Raw genomic sequence first — 18,180 nt, 5'->3', positions numbered from 1 at the left:
TAGATAACATATGTAACAAAAATCTGAATTGATCTAAGCTGTTATGTTGTTTATAATCATAATTACGAGTGTACTCGAGAACGTTTTGGTAACTATATCGTACTTTAACATCTGTGAAAGTTTTAGATCTTAGTATTCCCGGGTTTTTATAGTTTTACGCTAGCCAACAACCACCCCCCAACCTCTTCTCTCTCTCTCTCTCTCTCTCTCTCTCACTCCTCTCTCTCTCTCGTCTCTCTCTCTCCCCTTTTCTTTCTCTGGTTTCTTTTCTTCTTTTTCTCTTTTTTTTCTTTTTCCTGTTCCCCTCGCTCGCAAACCAGTGGCCCATTAATCGTTGTGAAACCAAGTTTCTTATCTCTCTCTCTCTCTATATCTCTCTCTCTCTCTCTCTCTATTTATCTCTCTCTCTCTCTCATCTCTATTCTCTCTCTCTCTCTCTCTCTTACACCAGTGATCATTATCGTTGTGAAACCAGGTTTCTCTCTCTCTCTCTCTCTCTCTCTCTCTCTCTCTCTCTCTCTCTCTCTCTCTCTGTGCACCAGTGATCATTATCGTTGTGAAACCAAGTTTCTTCTCTCTCTCTCTATCTATTTATCTCTCTCTCTCTCTCTCTTACACCAATGATCCTTATTGTTGTGAAACCAGGTCTCCCTCTCTCTCTCTCTCTCTCTCTCTCCCTCTCTCTCTCTCTGCACTAGTGATCATTATCGTTGTGAAACCATCTCTCTCTCTCTCTCTCTCTCTCTCTCTCTCTCTCTCTCTCCACCAGTGATCATTATCGATGTGAAACAAGGTTTCTCTCTCTCTCTCTCTCTCTCTCTCTCTCTCTCTGCACCAGTGATTAATATAGTTGTGAAACAAGATTTTCTCTCTCTCTCTCTCTCTCTCTCTCTCTCTCTCTCTCTCTCACCAGTGATCATTATCGTTGTGAAACCAGGTTTCTCTCTCTCTCTCTCTCTCTCTCTCTCTCTCTCTACACCAGTGATCATTATCGTTGTGAAACTAGGTCTCTCTCTCTCTCTCTCTCTCTCTCTCTCTCTCTCTCTCTCTCTCTCTCTCTCTCTCTCTCTCTCCACTCAAATACACAAACAAGAGTGGAAATTCAGCTGCTTAGAGGCAAAACAAGTCATGTTAAACCTTTTGACCTTTTTTTCCCTTTTTTTTTTTTTTTTTTTTTTTTTATTCCAGCGACCCCAAAAGCGTCCTGAGGTTCTGGAATGTAGTTTTAATGCATTCCAAAAGTTGATCGTGTTTTCCCAGCCTTCTTTCCGAAGACTTTTCAGCTGGTCTCAGGTGGTTTGAATTGATGGTATACACTTCGAGGTTTTTATGCTCTTTTCGTGCACTCTTTCGCTGGCGTCGGGGCGGCGGCGACTCGACGGGGTCGAGTTTGTACTTTAGAAACTTGGTATTTTCCTATAAGTGGCTTGTTTTGAATCTTTTCGGGTCAGGAGTAGAAATTTAATGATGGTAGTCTCCTCTTTTGTTTGCGGTCGGTGAACTTATTATTGTTATTATTAAAAAATAAACTGCGAATAGCCGTCATCTCACAATTATATATTTTTCGAATTTTGCGCTTTATGTTGAACCATAAAAAAAAGATTCTTTGTGTGTGGTATTTTATTATCATTATTAAATAAATATATAAACTATGAATAGCCGTCATCTCACAACCGTATTTTTCGAATTTAGCGTTCATGTTGCACCACACACATACACACACACACAAAATACGTTGTGGGTGGTATTTTATGACTATGAATATGCAACAGGCGAAAACAGCATTATCTTGCCCTCGAATTTAGCTTGTCGAACTTAATCATTTGCCAAGCTCGCTCCTCCATAATTACTGAAGTACCATACGAAATTGTAAATAGAGCAAAAGGTACTAATTTTTTTTTTTTTTTTTTTTTTTTTTTGCAGTCATACTATTCTCGCATCTTTATTTCGTTGCTCATTTGAGAACAATTACCGCAATAGTACCAATAACTTCTCTTGCACTGGTTCGTCTTTGTTCATAACTTCTGAACAAAGGCTCCTGATGCCCGTAACCATGGTAACGAGTCAGATCTTCAACTCTCTCGTTATCATTAAGTGAACAATGAAGGAGTCTTCATTAGCGCCAGTACCTAAAAACAGACATCATCTCCCTTCTCAGTTGCGCGCGCGTGTATGTGTGTGTGTGTGTGTGTGTGTGTGTGTTTAACTGTTACCGGGGAGCATCAGAGAAAGCAGAGGCAGCTGCGGAAAGACAGATTAATTATAATACGAATCAATCTGGAGAGATAATGATAGTAAAAGCGATAATGGTTATGATAATACTTGCAGCAGTGGCGGTATAATCAGTCTCAAGTATCGACGAGGACTGGGGAACTTATGATGTTACGTTACTGTTATAATCCCCTTAGGGGGTTAGTGCCGTCATTGCACTACATGTGGTGCACTGTAGGCATTACTTAAGGTTCTTTGCAGCGTGCCTTCGGCTTCTAGCTGCAACCTCTTTCGTTCCTTTTACTGTACCTCCGTTCATATCCTCTTTCTTCCATCTTACTTTCACAGTACAACTGCGAGGTTTTCCTCCTGTCACTCCTTTCAAACCTTTTACTGTCAATTTCCGTTTCAGCGCTGAGTGACCTCATAGGTCGCAGTTCTTGGCCTTTGGCCTAAATTTTATATATTCAGTTCAGTACTGTTTTAATCATGATACAACTTAACTCAGAAAAGGAATTTTGAAAATTAATCGCTGCTTGCTCATCTTCAGAAAGACTACAGAAATATTGAAAATAAATTCTTTAATGTTTGGTTAGTTTTTGTTAAAGGTTCCCGAGACCCGTAACTAACGTAGAGTTGAATTTAAGCGTTTATTGGAAAATAAGAATAATAGGTTTCGCATCATAGTCTAGATTATAGAAAAAATAGTCTAACTCTAATATTAGCGAAGAGGCAAATGTCACTCAACCTTTGGTGGTTCAATTGAATATTAAATGATAATGGAAGGATACATGATTAGCAGGGCTTGGTTTATTTTATAAATTCTGTTGTTATGAATGTACGTAGAAGTGATGACAACTTTTTTGCTCAATATTTATCACGTGAGATAGCAGCGCGTAGCCAAAGAATGTGTACCACCATTATGACGACAACATAGAAAATCGCATTTTCAATGTTGTCCAAATTTTGAATTTGAACATTCAAACATTCAGAAAAATATTTTACAGCCGCTGAAAACGTAAAGCTTCAAAACTAGCCTATATGTTTATGCAATACGTATAACTTTAAAATATTATGTCATTTAAAAAGGCAGTGATTAAAAACAATAAATATTTAAGAAATTGATTCAGCCAGCAGATATTAATATTCGATACCAAAAGAATGAGTTCAAATGTTAGAAGCTGCCCAGTTATAAGTTAGATAGATTGAGGTTGTTGACACGAACATCGAAAGTAGATAGCTTGTGATGTTAAAGGTGGGTTTGTTCCATAGACAGCCGCACGTGCATCGAAGTAATTAAAGATACAATGTTGGTTCGTATCCGCCATTTTTTGCCATATTAGTCCATTAAGCAACTGTCAAGTGAGTGAATTACCATATACATTTGTTACATTCCCAACCGTTCAATAAATAACCTAATACAGCTGCCCTATAGCTGTCGTTCAGTATGCAAGGTAACCCAATACAATAAGTTGTTCAATCTACAATTGTCTGAATGTCTGATACATGAATATCCGAATACAATTGTTCTATTCGTAATTGTTCAACAATACGCAATTGTTCAGTGCCCTGAATACGGTTGCCCCATACGCCTTAGTTGGTATATACACAATTACCCGAACACGTTATAAATATTTTCTCCGCAATTGCTCAGTAATCCGTTACCCAGCGAATACTTGTTTACAGTTACAATCGCTTCATTCTTCTATATTTCCTCGTTGGACGAGTGGTTTACGTGCTCGCCTACGGATTCGGTATTCCCGAGTTCGATTCCCCGCTCTGCCAACAAGGAATCAGAGGAATTTGTCTTTGGTGAATAGAAATTCATTTTCGATGTAATGTGGGTTCGGATCCCACAGTAAGCTGTAGGTTCCGTTGCTAGGGGAGCGCCTCAGTGGCGTGATCGGTATGGTCTTGGCCTGCCACCTCGGTGGCCGCGAGTTCGATTCTCGGACATTTCACTGAGGGGTTAGAGATGGGTATTTCTGGTGATAGGAGTTCACTCTCGACGAGGTTCGGAAGACACGTAAAGCCGTTGGTCCCGTTGATGAATAACCACTGGTTCCACGCAAAGTAAAAACACCATACAAACAAAACCGTTGCTAGTGTTAACCAATTAGTTCTTAGCCACGTAAAAATATCTAATCCTTCGGGCCAGCCCTAGCAGAGCTGTTAATCAGTTCAGTGGTCTGCTTGAACTAAGATATACTTGGCTTCATACTTCGGCGCGTGGTTGTCAACTTGTTTTTCTTAAACCTGCTGTCGCTGTAGTACGCATATTCTAATCGAAAAATGTCCGTCAAAGTCAGTGATTGAGTGACGTTTTCGCGACGCAAGCAAGATGGTCTCGACAGGAAATAAATTAAATTCTTATCATCAAATGACGAGAACATTTTTCAGTCATTTCTGGTCTGTCCGAAATAAGCCAATTATGACCTGACGGACAGATACGTCCTTTCGCAAATTCCAGAGAATACTTTGTAAATATGCATATTCACTCTTGAGTACGTAAATTGGAATCTTCATAGCTTATATCTCGCAATATTTGAGAAAATTTGGGATATGATGAAACAGAAATGTTTAAAAGTAATTGATAATCCACAAACTGAGTTGTGTTCTTATTTATCAAGCGATAGACTTCGAGGTCTGGTGAAGTTTCGTAGAGGTTAATTATCTGCACTTCCTCGCAGAATCTTTTTCTTGTTGACTGATATATTTTAATTATTATATACAGTCTGTATACTGTCGGATAATTCAAAAAGGACTGTTACTAATGTTTTGGTGTACTTTGAGTTTACAGAATTAATATCATAATAATAATAATAATGATGATGATAATGAAACGAAGAAGAAGAATAAAGTCCTACTACTACTACTACTACTACTACTACTACTACTACTAGTAGTAGTAGTAGTAGTATGTAGTAGTAGTAGTAGTAGTAGTAGTAGTAGTAGCGAATTACTCAATAGCCTTAGGGTCACCCTGGCTCCAAAGTCGCTAGCCTGTATATCAAAAATTGTGTAGCTCCAAAAATTATTGGCCCGACATATACAATATATATATATATATATATATATATATATATATATATATATATGTATATGTATATACGTATATAAAATATATATATAGTATCTAATTATACTATATATACACTCTTAGCCTAGGGACCCCAAAGAGCCTTATTTCGGCATTGAGTAGTAGTCGTTGGTGGCAGTGCCATCATCATCACAGGGGCGTTGGATTTATTCGGTTACCAAACTAATTTCGGAAAACGAACATTTTCCATCGTTCCGAACAAAGATCCAACCAAGGTTGCCACCAACCTTCAAGTAATATATTTTTACGTCATCCTTCTAGCACTCTTTGCTCTTGAGTTTCTTTAATTATATATTTTTTTTTTACTTTCTGGACACGTATAATCCTTTCCTCATTATAAGACAATTGCTACAGTAAAACTGAATGCCATAGCCTATACGGGCTGCTCTATGAGCAAGAGCCCGTGCTGGCATAAGGCCAGCTCAATCAACATCAATATAGTTTGGCATAATAAACAGAATTATTGTCATCTTTCAATATCAGGTTAACAGCACAAAGAGAACAATGCATCAGCAAAGGAAATTAATGAATAAAAATAAACCATATTTGAAGCAACTTATTCCAGTATACTGCATGGAACTGAGAGTTAAAGAAAGACGAAGGAGCCCAAGAATATTCCACTTCCCAGAAACGAACTCGTCTCTATTGAGAGTTTATTTCGGGGTAGATATTTTCAGAAAAAAGGTAAACGGTCATCTTTACACCACATAATCTCCGAAGGTTCCCCGGCGTTCAGGTCAGTGACCAGGTATTGAGAAGCAGGTTGGAGACTATGTTATTCCAAAAATGTGGATTAGTAGATCTAATCTTGGATTGAGAGGGAAGAGGTAGCGGTTAATGACCTGTGTCATCAAGATAAATACGGAGGAGTGGTACTTGTTTTTATTAAGAGAATAATCGCTTATGAAAACACGACACCAATATAGTAACAACAATGTCAGAATAACGATAACAACAATTCCGTGAAAGAAAGACATTTCAACAGTACTTAGACGTTTATATCCTGCTAAATATAGTAAGGTCTTTTTTTCAGTCCTCCAAAGCTACAGCTACAATCAACATACGAAACACGTTTGAGTCTTCGCTGCGCTAACGCTGTGCACTTTTTAGTTTTGAGCTTTTAGGTTTTTAGAGTTTTAGCACGTTAGCTTTTTCGTTTAAATCTTTAGAGCTTTTCATTTTTTATTAGCTTTTTATTATTAATTTATTTTTTTAAAGTTTTAGCATGTAAGCTTCCTAGTTTTAAATCTTTAGAGCTTTTTAGTTTTATTTGCTTTTTATTATTATTCTAGCTTAAAGTTTTAGCATGTAAGCTTTTTAGTTTTAAATCTTTAGAGATTTTTAGTTTTTTATTAGCTTTTTATTATTATTTTAGCTTTTTAAAGTTTCAGCATGTTAGGTTTTTAGCTCTAAATCTTTAGAGCTTTTTAATTTTATATTAGCTTTTTATTTTCATTATTATTTTAGGTTTTAAGTTATTCACCAAAAAGTAGTTAGTTCATTTTTATTAGTTCTTCTAGAACCCGGCGCCCCCGCCCCCCCCCCCCCCCCACCCCCCCACAGTTTTTAGCCCCCATCCGTTCATATGACCTTACGTGCGGGGACCTTTAAACTTAGTTTACATACTTTTATATGTGTTTTGATTAAAATGCTTACCTACTTAGCGACGAAGGGGAACAAGTATAAAAAGTACCTAAAGAGTGCGTCGAAGTTTCTTCGGCGCAATCGAGTTTCCTGTACAACGTGTAATACTGTATAAAAGCATCAACTATGACCGGCAGGCGGCAGCTCTCCAGTCGCTCACCAGATGCGGTAGAATGAGGGTGAATCCCATGGCTCCGTAAAGCCAGATGTACGATCCATTACTAACTTTAACCGTAAATAAATATAAAACCACTGAGGCTAGAGGGTTGCAAAAGGGTGTGTTTGATGATTGGAGGGTGGATGATCAAAATACCAATTTGCAGCCCTCTAGCCTCAGTAGCTTATTTAGATCTGAGGGCGGACGGACTGACAAACAGACCGGCGCGATAGTTTTCTTACAGGAACTAAGATCAAAAGAAACCATCCCAGCTCAGACGTCTATTAAAAGATATACTATTTTTGAAAAAGTTGATTTGGCAATCGATATCAACTCTCCATCGTTCAGGTCAGTGACCAAAGTGCTTTTAGACTGACGTCTCAAGTTGGAGCAAATGACTTACGAAAAAGTGAATTGATAGATCTGTTGATAATGGGATGTGTGGGAGGGGGAATAAATGTGGAAATAAGAATTGTAATTGTGTTATATTTAGAATGAGAAAAAACTCTTTCATGAGAGGAGGACGTCAGTAGTACCGAGAAAGACTGATAAGGATTCGTAGACGGATGTAGAATATTGAGGGTTAATTGTTTGTTGGGAATAACATTGTATTTTCAGTCATCTTTTCCATGGAAAGACAGAGGTGACACGTGGAACTTTCGTTAGTTGTCTTTGCCTTGTTTGCGTTGTACAATTTTTTTCATTTCTTTCCTATATATCATAACCTTGGGGCGTCCTGGGTAAAAAAAAAAAAAAAAAAAAAAAAAAAAAAGTATTATCACCATAATTTGACTTTTCTATATTACAAATTGAGCTCACAAAAGGAATTTTGCTTCTAAGGTAGAGGTTTGATAAATGTTCCACCATTCTCGTATGAGATTGAACGTTGGTGGCAATAAGCTTGAGGTTAAATTAATTTCACTTCCAAACCAAAAGGTAAAACTTAAAATTTAAGCGTTTAGATTAGCCTCTTTTTAACCAGACTCCGAAACCAGGTCATGAAAGGTATAGCACCAGAATACATCTCGCTTTTGGTTGATTGACGTCTTAGTTTTAACCTTAAGTCTGAAAATAAAGAGCTGGACGTGAAGCTATGCTTTTCCAACTGAATATAGAAGACATTCTTTTTTTAGAGGCGGTGGCACCAGAAGTATACTACATCCTCCAGGTTTCCTAACAAGTCTGTAAAGATGAGACTGCAAACCCACTGCCCATCTGTCTAGACCTCAGCAGACGCTGATACCTACTTATAACTGGATGCACGGTCCTTTAAATATACTCACAATATGTTTAAAAAAACCTTGGCTGGATGGATTTGATGAGCAAAAGCCGGGAGCAATCCCCAGGCGTAGCAAACGTGAGAAAGCAATACACCACTCGGCCAAGGCTCTTACTGTGGATGAATGCATTTGGTTCCAACCTCCCGCCGCAGACCCTACACTGCAGCAGTAAATGGTAATGATACAGAGCCAGTGATTTTTCATCGCCCTGGGTGAGACGCAAACCCACTACATTTCAGTGGTATGCCACGACACTAGCCATTATATCGGTTGCCCAGTTAGAAAGTTAAAAAAAAGACTCCTGGTGGAAAGGATTTGTTTTCTATGTTTAGTCGTTTAACTTTCAATTCAAATACGACATAAAGCTAAAGACATAAACCTAAAGCAAGATGCATGCTGCTGCCTGCCTTTCATGACTAGGGTTTTCGAGTCTAGTCTGAGTTGTGTGATATTTTTACCTTCTGCTTGTGAAGTAAATTTAACTTAACCTCCTGCATCTTACCAACATTCTTCAGTCCAAAACCAGAAAGGTGCAAATTTATAAACTTTCCCGTTTAGAAGCAAAAACCCTTTTATGAGATTCGTTTTTAATAAGAAAGGCCAAATGTCTGTGTGTGCGCGTCTTTGGGGGATGTGCAAGGCATTCGCATTCAGATAGCAGAAACCTAATGTCCAAACAATCTTTGCATTCTTTCCTGCGATCCTCTGTCTGGGCCACCCAGGTAGGTATATATATCTCTCCTCGATGGTTGATGACGTAATTTTTAGTCTACCGAGGGAGGGATCGCAGGACGGCAGGTGGTTAGCGACGGCATAACCACTGTCCTGGAGGAGGAGGAGGAGGAGGAGGAGGAGAAGCGAGAGGGCACGTCCGACGTCCCCCTCTTTACGAGCGCAAAGGACGCGGTGTTAAAACCGTCGTCCCTAGGTTATAATAAGGTCCTCCTCCTTTGCCTTCGGAAGACTACCTGAGGCTGGTTGGATTGTGCGAATCAAATGGATTTCTCCTCGCTTTGAGAGTGTTTTTGCTCGTATAAAAAGAAAACGGAAGTTTTACCAGTCATCGTCTATACACGGAGGGCAAGTTGTGACCTAATTTTGCACAGATGCCCAAATATATATACGTTGCGCGCGCTTGAAAACTGATGGTGGCTTGTAAGGTTATTTTTTTTCCTTCAATAAAATTATTCACTTATCGCTGGAATTTTTCCACTGAGCTATCCTTTTCCTGTTTAATATAGACATACACAGACTTAATTTACTTGATTAAGTACTTTACCTCTTACTTTTCACTGATATTAACGGTTTATACTATATATATCTATATATATATATATATATATATATATATATATATATATATATATATATATATATATATACACACACACACACACACACACATATATTGTGTGTGTATATATATATATATATATATATATATATATATATATATATATATATATATATATATATATATATATATATATATATATATATATATATATATATATATATAAGTATATGTATATATAACATATATATAGATATATATATTATATACTATAATATAAATAGTATACACATATTATATATGTGTATATATCATATATATTGTGTATACACACACATTATATATATATATATATATATATATATATATATATATATATATATATGAATAACTTGATCACGAAGTATATAAAACGTGATGCTATGTATAAATAAAGTTTTTTTTTGCCACGAAGGAAAAAAATTGAAAAGCGAGATAGCCAAGCACTTTCGGTCTAGTTCGACCCTTTACTCAGGCACAGTAAAGGGTCGAACTAGACCGAAAGTGCTTGGCTATCTCGCTTTTCATTTTTTTTCCTTCGTTATATAGATATATATATATATATATATATATATATATATATTATAATATATATATATATATATTTATATATACATGCATACATATATATATATATATATATATATATATATATATAATATATATATATATATATATATAATATATATATATATATATATATATAAATATATATATATATATATATTATATATATATATATAATATATATGACTGTGTATTTAGTGGGAAATGTTTATAACTCACCTTCATCCCTTTCTAGGCAAATAAAAAAAATGTCTATATTATAATGTATCTATTAAACACCCACAACAAGACGACACTATTCAGCTATAACGATAGTTATCGTCCGTTGCCTTCCCTTCAACAGAGAGAGAGAGAGAGAGAGAGAGAGCTCCAACCCTCAACCCTTCCGTATTGATTAATGTAATCCTGATTATAAAAACTCCTAATTAAGAACCTCCTTGATCACCCAATTAAAACCAACGGTGTTTGATGTCTCCAAAATGAGATCATTTATCGGGACTGGAGATGGTTTTCATTATTTGAATGGTGGAATTTTTTTTCACCTTTGCTGTCTCGTATATGGATTTCTTTTAACATTCAGGCCGTTTCCCTCAGCAAGAGGTGTTGGCTCCAAAGATCAGTTCAAAAGTCGCTGCGCCATTCATTACTTTATTTGCATGATTATGATTGTAGCCCAATCCACAGCTGAGTAAACTTCTGCGAGATTAACCCTTTCACAGACTTATGCATAGCACCCATCAAAATGGCCTCGAACTCCACTACATATATTATGCTATTCCCATCTTCTCTTGCATGCAGTCTTGTGCTCCCTAGATTTTATGTCTATTTCCTTCAAACAATATATATATATATATATTATATATATATATATATAATATATATATATATATATTATATATATATATATATATATTTTGATCGGCATTGGGACCAAACCTCGGTCATTCGAGTAAGAGTCTACGGTGTTGGCAATTTATATATATATATATATATATATATATATATATATATATATATATATATATATATATATATATATATATATATATGAACCTTATGCGACTTTTCCCTGACGGTTGACTACCTGAGTACAATAATGATGGATTATATCAACACAAGCACAATTGGACTTCCCGGAACGGACCTCCTTAAATGGCCTTTGGCCCGCCTGGGAATCGGACCCTGAACCTTTATTGGGTGGAGAGGAGAATATACCAACCACTGCAGACCATATTTGCCTTCGCAATATTTAGCAGTTTCCTCTTGCAGGATCTGGAACTAAATCGCAGAATAAATCGGGCAAAATAAGATTTTAACTAATTTTGAAGTGGTCCCTGAACCACATAGTGTCCCTAAAAAGATTGTAAAATGTATCAATGAAATAATTCACGACGCTGAATACTTCTTGAATTTTGGATGACTTCCTATTTCTATTTTCGCAAAACTGCATTTGATTTTAGTCTGTGTTTCTCTCTCTCTCTCTCTCTCTCCCCGCGTTGTTGACCGTTGTTGTGGTGTCTGCAGTTCACGAAGACAGGCAAGCAATCAATCATTTTCAAACTTATCAATGAAAAATCATGTTTGTGGCTCAATCTTAGCCAGGATCACCACTTAATCTTCTTTGTCTCAAAAGTCCGTCAAAATTCTTTTGTAACTTCGCGAAAAGATATGTTCCTCATTGAAGAAGGAAATGCAGTGAAAAATAACCATAACTGTTAAACAGTTTTTGAGATACATTCAGTTTGTTAATTCATGTTAAGTTACTGTATTTGTCTAATGATGATGATGATAGGAATAGATTGCATTGAATGGTTTAATAAAATCGACTAAGTTATGAAATCCATTAGTAACCGGATGCATTAAGAATCTAATTTTGTAACTTAATAGTCTCAGTATCTATATTTTCTTACATGACCATTAAATACTAGTACAGTTCCTCGGATTGCAAGTGATGAAATTCCCACCACGCACACACACACACACACACACACACACACACACAAACACAGTGAAAAGATATATTGTTCTTCTCGTTTCATTTAGCTTGTCTTCTCGACATGAAAAAAAAAATCTCGTTTTCTATAACGTGTGCAGTGGATTTTTTTCATTCACGTCCAGTTTGGGAGGCTTTGATTCTTCTCTCTCTCTCTCTCATCTCTCTCTCTCTCTCTCTCTATATATATATATATATATATATATATATATATATATATATATATATATATATATATATATATTCTTCCTTGATGACCAAGCAAACCGTCCTCCTCTCTATCAGTTCGGATGTGGGTCTGTGGTTATTACTCTAAATTTAAACTTATTAATATATGTTGTATTCAAAGTCACAACTTAATAGAAACAATCTTATCCATATCGCTCATCCATTTATTTTTCTTTCTCTTTAAACCCTCCATTGTTCCTTTCTTTCTATCCTCCCTTTCTCTCTATTCTCACACTTCCCCCCGACACTACCCACTCCCCTTCCCCCCACCCGATCCTCCCCACTCCCCTCGTCCCAGGAACCACCTCGTCGGGAACAGTTGGGGATGATGCCAGGGCTTCGGGTAGACCTTTTAGGGACCACTGGTAATTTAACCAATTAACTCCAGGTCTTCTTTTGTGGTGGGGGGGTGGGAGGGGGTCTGTTGGTAGCGTGAGGGTTATTTCGGTGGGGGAGGAGGGTCTAGGCCTAGGGGAATGAGACGTAGCGTCTCCCCCTCCAGCAAATCCTCAATCCCTATTCCCGTCTTCTCATGTGTCTCATCATCCTCTTTTCAACCTTGTTTCCTTTTCTTGCCTTCAGATTATCAGCGAGTACCTGGTGGCCTTTTTCTTTTCTTTACTTTTTTTTCCCGTGTCCATCATAGTACATTGTTTTGATGCTCAATTACTGCATATTACTTTCAAAAATGGTAGATTTGTCTACGTTATTGAGTACCTAATGGCGTTTTTTTTTTTTTTTCTTTTCCTGTGTCCATTATAGTACATTGTTTTGATGCTCAATTACTGCATATTACTTAAAATGGTAGATTTGTCTGCGTTATTGAGTACCTAATGGCGTTTTTTTTCTGTGTCCATTATAATACATTGTTTTGATGCTCAATTACTGCATATTACATAAAATGGTAGATTTTTTCTGTATTACTGAGTATCTGGTAGCGTCTTTTCTCTCTCTCTACATCATACTTCTATGTTTTGATGGTCAATTACTGCATATTATTTTAAGTGGTAGTATTGTTTGTATTACTAAGTACCTGTTGGCTATTTTTCTCTCTCTCTCCATCATACTACTATGTTTTGATGCTCAATTACTGCATATTGTTTTAAATGGTCGATTTTTCTGTATCATTGAGTACCTGGTGGCGTTTTTTTTTTTTTTTTCTTTCTTTTCCTGTGTCCATCATAGTACTATGTTTTGGTGCTCGGTTACTACATATTACATTAAATGGTCGATTTTTCTGTATCATCTATTACTTCAGAGGTTTTTTAGTGTGATTATGAACGCAAAAGTTTAACTTTGGTATTAGAGGAACACGCACACGTCAGCTGACAAGAATGATTTTCAATATTTTCACCGCTGCCATTATAAACACTGCTTATCTATCCCGCAACTTGAGATGCTGTCCGCCCCCTTACACAATCAGGGAAAGAAACAAACAGAAGGGAGGAGGATGGGGCTGGGGAAGCGGGAAGGGAAGCCCATCGAAACAATGTCGTCCTTATGTGCCTCTCCGGCGAGAACCAAACAGCTACCTGATCCCAGACAAAGGGTCTCCCTTTTAACAGTGCCAGCGGTTGAGCCGATGGGCTTTTTTTGTATGGAGAGGCTGATGTTGCTCTCTGTGGCCGTTCGGTGGAGAGAGGAGGACCATGTCTCTCTCTAAACAGGAGCGACGGGGCGGTGCAGTGATGCAAGATTGATATGCGGTGAACTGAAGTAAGATGCGAAGGACAAAAGGACTTTGCTAGAATGATTAAGGAAGATGTTTCGTACAAAATTAATCATTTTAATGATGTACCTAAATCATTCTAATTTGTGTTTATATACCACACACACATACTATATGTACGTCTATATATATATATATATATATATATATATATATATATATATATATATATATATATATATATATGACTGGTAAAGATGTTCTGTTACAACAGAATCCCATCTCATAAAAGGAGCCCATAAAAACGCCAATATATGAGAAACGTTAGTACTATTTTATTTCAGAGACTGCTGTCTCTCTCTTCATTACCTACCTGGAGAGAGACAAAACAGTCTCTGAAATATAGTCCTTTCTTTCTATATTTTGGCGTTTTTATGAGACCTTTGTGTCGGCATTCATTTGTTTCCTAATCTCTGGTTTCCTTCTTTTTCAGAGTCCATTGAAGCTTGCTTGCTTATTTGAATGTTCGGGTAATAATAATAATAATAATAATAATAATAATAATAATAATAATAATAATAATAATAATATAAGTTATTCAGTATTATATTTCCCACATGATTGCGATTTATGATCAATTGACTGTTGTGAGGATATATATATATATATATATATATATATATATATATATATATATATATATATGTATATGTCATATCACATATCCGTGATTCATATACATATATCGAGCTACAATGTCCTTTGATATCTAATTCGCTCTACTCGGAATTAATATATTTTTCATATATGCTTAAAACCGAAGGGAATTTTTTCTCGATAATAGACTTGCCTGGGGACCGGGGCGCGAACAACCCAATGGAGGGCCTTTCAAATCCAGGAAACGTCAAGTGAAGCTGTTTTACGTACTACACCACCGCAATAGGTGGTGTAGTAGGTAAAAGCTTCACTGACGTTCCTGGATTTGAAAGGCTCCATGAGTTCGCGCCCCCGGTCCAGGCAAGTCTATTATCGAGAAAAATTCCCCTTCTCGGTAAGCATATATGAAGAGATATTAATTCCGAGGTAGAGCGTATTAGATATTAAAGGACATTGTAGCTCGATATATATATATATATATATATATATATATATATATATATATATATATATATATATATATATAGATATATTGTTTTTACCAATAAATAAAATAGCCTCCATCATGCATTTGATGATAATGTGAATGGGTTAGTGAGTTCCCCTTGGATTTTATTCCATTATTTTGAATAAACTGTGCCGTGCGTAGTATTCACATGCTTGATCAATTAACCGTGTAAATAAATGTAGGCAAGCAGGAATATTAAGGAAACAAGGAGGAAGCAGGAAAATGCCCGATTTATTCAAGAGCATAATACAAGTCTTCTTCCTTATCTTCAGCTTTTCCCATCCTTATATGGGGCCGTTGTTTGTTATGAGTCTTCTCCATCTTATGCGATCATGCACCATCACCTCACTCACGTTCCTCTCTTGCATGTCCCTGTTCACTGTGTCTCTCCATCTCATTTTTGGTCTACCTCTCCAACTTGTTCCGGGTACTTCCATGTTCATAGTTCTTTTACATACAGAATCCTCCTCTCCTCTCATTACATGACCAAACCATTGCAATCGTCTCTGTTGCAGCTTATTTAATACTTCTGTAACTCAATACAAGTACTGCACTCAACAGAATACATAGGGAAGTCTAAAAACTCATGAATACTTGCAGTAGGCCTAGACTTATGGTCAGGCAAGGCAAACTGCGTTGAACGTCCCCCACCATAAACTCGGCATTATACCTCGTCAGCTTTGTACTTAGAGAGTTACGAAGCAAGGGAAAGAGGGGTTGGGGGGGTGGCCTAGGGAGAGTAGGAGGGGTGCGGGTGGCCGGGGTCGGTTAAAGTAAAACCAGGGATTACGATGAACTACATGTAGTAATGCTAGGAAACGGGGACATATAATAGACAAAATGCTCTTCTCATATATTACAATGCTTGCACGGATTGCATTAAGAATTCTAAAGCACAACACTCACTCCAAATAACATAAATCAATTTATAGTGGTTTTTGCGGTTTAATTAGTGCAAGAATTCCTAGATAGTGAAACGGTCGCTATTAACAGCTGTTGGGGACAGTTTGTGGGGCTGAACTCTCGTTTCTTTTGTCTAGCTTGTACTACATGTTCTTGGTTGTTTTTTTTTTTTTTTTTTTTCTTGAATAGATAACGAGGTTGTTTTTTTACTGAATAAATATTCCAGTTTAAGTCGGATATCTTTTAGAATACAATCCCTACACATACGAGTAAATATTCATACACATTATATATATATGTGTGTGTGTATAAAAGGAATTACTATGAACGAAAAGTGAAGTAACCAAGTGATTGTTAGGCCTTTCGACATACGATCCTTTACTACATAGCAGTCTGCTAGTAAAGGACCTAGCTGCCACTCCGTTGTTTCACTTTCCCTTCGTGGTATTTGCCTTTCTTTATATATCCATCACGTTCCATATATTTATCTAAAAAAAAAAATCCACTCTTTCCTAGAATCTTTATTTCCCTTTCCAAATGCAGAAAACTAAAAGTAGATGACAGTTTTGGTTGGTAGTAATGACATGATTGTAATTATCGTACCATTTTTTCAATAAAATTAAATCATATTAACTTACTTGCATCGTTATATTTCTAGGCAGCACATGTAATTAGCTTTTCAGGAAATTATATATGAGAATAACTTAATCCTTTTAATTTACATTCTAGCCGAATTTTTAAAACGTGTATGATTACGTTTCTCTGAAGTTTGCTTACGCATGTGTGTACTTTCTCTCTCTCTCTCTCTCTCTCTCTCTCTCTCTCTCTCTCTCTCTCTCTCTCTCTCCGTTACATCGACTGATATATGCATGTCGCCTTTGTAAAAACAGATATATCAACAGGAAGAGATATGAGCAACTGCAGACTTGATTTCCATATAGAATCGCATGTTTCCAATAGAATATTAACTACCATAAAAGAATACTTCAGGTTAATATTATCCAAGGGTTTTGATTCCTTCGTCAGTTTATATAAAGACGTAAGTTAAGTCAAGTATATCTTAGTTTTACCAGATCACTGAGCTGATTAACAGCTCTCCTATGGCTGACCCGAAGGATTAGATATTTTTACGTAACTAGGAACCAATTGGTCACCTAGCAACGGGACCTACAGCTTATTGTGGAATCCGAACCACATTATATCGAGAAATAAATTTCTATCACCAGAAATAAATCCCTCTAATTCCGCGTTGGTAGAGCCGGGAGTCGAACTCCGGACCACCGGATTGGCAGCCGAGCGCGAAAACCACTCGTCCAGCGACGAACTACATTTATAAAGGCGTACAGATGACAGAGAGAGAGAGAGAGAGAGAGAGAGAGAGAGAGAGAGAGAGAGGAGAGAGAGAGAGAGAGCATAGCAGCACCGGGGGTTGATGATCCTGGGCTTAGAAGGTGAAACTCGAAAAAAAAAATCCGGTATTGTTTTTAAAACGAACCCCTGCACGCTCGGATTAAGATGGATTAACAGAGAACTCTTCAGCTGATTTGATTATGTTGAGATCTTGCACCTTCAACATTAGGTTTGTGCCGGCGAATTAGTTTCCAAGCATGCGCGCGCGCACACATACACACACAATGTATATATTTATTCATTTATATATGTACATGTACATAGTATATATCTCTCTCTATATATATTATATATATGTGTGTGAATTTTTATCACATCACCGTGATTTATACACATGCATTAAGCTACAAATGTCCTTTAATATCCAATTCGCTCTACCACTGAATTAATATATTTTCATATTCATATATGTTAACCGAAGGGGAATTTTTTAGTTGATAAGAAATTTGTCGGTTCACGGGCGCGAACCATCGAACCCAACAAATTCAGGAAGCACAGTGAAGCCTTAAACCACACCGCG

The sequence above is a fragment of the Macrobrachium nipponense genome, chromosome 31, assembly GCF_015104395.2.
Source record: "Macrobrachium nipponense isolate FS-2020 chromosome 31, ASM1510439v2, whole genome shotgun sequence".
Lineage (NCBI taxonomy): Eukaryota > Metazoa > Arthropoda > Malacostraca > Decapoda > Palaemonidae > Macrobrachium > Macrobrachium nipponense.
Note: the sequence above shows the minus strand (reverse complement) of the source record.